Source organism: Myotis brandtii, unplaced genomic scaffold (genome assembly GCF_000412655.1).
Source record: "Myotis brandtii unplaced genomic scaffold, ASM41265v1 scaffold137, whole genome shotgun sequence".
NCBI lineage: Eukaryota > Metazoa > Chordata > Mammalia > Chiroptera > Vespertilionidae > Myotis > Myotis brandtii.
Window position 1 is genome coordinate 5207890 of NW_005354874.1, and position 3048 is coordinate 5210937.

The window sequence follows — 3048 nt, forward strand, 5'->3', positions numbered from 1 at the left end:
GAACTTCAAGAAACAGACGGTTGGAGTTTGAACATCCCTCTGTCATAAATGAACAGATCCAGCAGGCTGAAAATCAAATCAGAAAGCAAGCTATCGGACACCACACTCCAGCATAAAACCATTAGACAAAACACCAACAAAAGCAAAACAACACAAAACACATGGACAAGGCTTATTTCTCTGTAAAGCCATAGATCAGTGATGGTGATCAGAGGTGAAACGTGAACTCATTTTTTTGGTTGATTCTTCTTTGTTAAATGGCATTTAAATGTATAAAATAAATATCAAAAATATAAATCTTTGTTTTACTATGGTTGCAAGTATCAAAAAATTTCTATATGTGACACGGCACCAGAGTTAAGTTAGGGTTTTTCAAAATGCTGACACGCCGAGCTCAAAAGGTTCACCATCACTGCCATAGACCAAAGTGACAGCAGTGGTTACTTGTGAGGAGGCAGGCACCCGAGACTATGGAAATGGAGACCAGAGGTGCTCAAGGAACTTTCCTTTATTGTGTTGTTTGGATCTTTTATAATGAGAATATATTCACATCTTATTATATGATTAAAATTATTTTTTAAAGACGCTATAGACATAAACAAGAGAACAGGTGAATTTGTGGGGAGGCGGAGGAGAAACTAGAAAGTTTTTTCTACACTATATACTGACAGAGTTATTATACTGCCTTGCAAAAACACTTTTTCCAGTCTACTGATTAACATTAATGTTTAACTTACACTTCCCTGCCACTCATAAACAGTTTTAAATGAAAGTGCCTACATGTTCACAGATTAAGTATGCAACAACATATTGTTAAGTATGTTTCCTAAATGAGAAGTGAAATATACACATTTCATATTTAATGGAGACTTTATGTTAAAACTTGCTCCCTCTGTGGGATGAGGAATGAAAATATCCAGCAAATTTATGTGTAAATGCAGAGGTTAAAATTCAATGGGACCTTAAGAACAATGGGGTTCCCTCTTAGATTACAGTGAACTGATATAGACGTTTGCTTGAGGAATTGTAAACATCTTCAGATATTGGTTTACTGAACAAACTGTATTAAATACCTACTACATTATCAGGAGCTATGCTAGTCCATATACGATGCATCCTAAACAACCCTTGTCCTCAAGGAACTCAGTCTAATCTGATGATGGTGGATATTTGTGTGTGTTAGTTGCTATACTAGCAGTAGGGAAAAACTTTTAAGGTCTCACTACTCAAAGCTGCAGACCGGCAGCATTTGAATGACCTGGGGGGCAACTGTAATCCCAGCCTTAACCCCCTGCACCTGCATTTTAACAAGATCTTCAGGTGACCTGGATGTTCATCAAGATTTGAGAAGTGATGAACTGTGGGGTTATGGAAGGAGCACTATCAGTCCCTTGGGAAGTGGTCAGAGGTCTTCAGACTGTAGGGTTATAAGAACCTTTCAGGCTGAGAAAGGAGCAGGCTCAGGGTAAGAGGGCTTCTGGAAGAAAACTGGGCGAGATGGAAGATACGGGAGACAAGGCAGGAGATTAAAGATAGCTGAGGCCAGAGGCAAAAAGGCCAGGCTGACCTGCTAATTCTGGAGGAAGCTGTAGGAAAATTTAAGCAGCGATGTGACAGGATCCGATTCTTATGTTTGGACGTAACTCTGGTGGCAGAGTGGAGGATGAAATGCAGTCCAGACGATGGAGCAGACGGGCTTTGTATTCCCTTAAATGAGCAGGATTCAATTTTGGACTAGAAAGGACGTCTTGAGGACTTAGAAGTGGAGGCGGGCACTGAATCCTGTTCAACCAGACAGACAGACAATGGGTTCCAGCTGCAGGCGGATACAGGAAGGTGCTTTCTTCTCAAAGCTAGTACCCAACCAGTGGCCTGAGCATCACCTGGGAATTGTCAGAAACGCACATCCTCAGGTCCCATCGCAGAGGTACGGCGTCTGCAACTCTGGGGGGTGGGCAAACAACTCTAACTGAACGAGTTCCCTTTGAGAACCACTGCTCAGCCTGCCAAAAATCTTGTGGCAGATTGTATAGGCTTAGAATTGTCACAACTTGCTTCCTTTCTTAAAAAGAAAACAAAACAGCCCCCGGCTGGCTGGCTCACGACCTATGAACCAGGACGTCACCGTTTGATCCTGGGTCAGGGCACATGCCTGGGTTGCAGGCTCCATCCCCCAGTGTGGGGGGCGCAGGAGGCAGCCAATCAATGATTCTCTCTCCGCATTGATGTTTCTCTCCCTCTCCCTTCCTCTCTGAAATCAATAAACATTTTTTTTTTAAAAGAAAAGAAAACAAAAACATGATGAGTAATAAGAAATGAGTTTCCATGCTGAATGGTCAGAACAAAAGCCACTTAACAATCTAGATTTTTAGATAATGCCCAGAAAAAAACCACACACACACACAAAAACCCCAGACACACACACATACACTGACCATCCTGTCCAAAAGCCTCACATTTGGAGAATTAACAGTTTTGGGAGAGGTCGTGATGTTCTCAGTATCTTAAATTGAAATACGACCTAAAATAAAAGAATCAATCCAGTTTCAAATTCTTTCTGTTCCCTTTACTCCCCACAAAAACACCCTCAGAAAAAAAATGTTGGGATTCCTTCTGGCCGTCTGAAAACTGTGTTTCTGATGCAACCGCCCATAAAAAAAACCCCAAAAAACACACAATCCCAAATTTAAAGCCCCAAAAAACGGAGCAGGGGGGTTGGCGCCATCGTCCCAAGACCAGCCGGCCGTTTCCCAGCTACACCCAGCGGACCGCCGGCCTCCTTTCCCGGGCTGTTCCCAAAGATAAATAAATCACTCCCTGTTTTTTTCCAGACCTGACATTAGCGGTGACTCAGAGCACTCGGTATGGCCACAGTCGCCTCCGGAAGGAGGGAAAATGTGCAGATTTTTTTCCTTAGACGAGGGCCCAACGTGCCGGGCTGGGCCAATCAGGGGAGGATGGCGGGAATCGCACCAAAGTAGGTAAAATATGCAGGATGCGTGCCCCTCCGCCGCCGCCCGCGCCTCGGCTCCCGCCTGGCCTCGCGAC

At 43.7% G+C, this 3048-nt stretch overlaps 1 long non-coding RNA gene across 1 annotated transcript; it reads right to left on the minus strand.

Moving 5' to 3' along the window:
- Window positions 1–490: 490 nt before the first annotated feature.
- On the minus strand, window positions 491–2910 carry LOC106725105. The gene is made up of 2 exons (XR_001360979.1): window positions 2834–2910; window positions 491–1883 (listed from the first exon to the last, which is right to left on the minus strand). It is a non-coding gene; the product is annotated as an uncharacterized LOC106725105 (long non-coding RNA).
- Window positions 2911–3048: the final 138 nt, after the last annotated feature.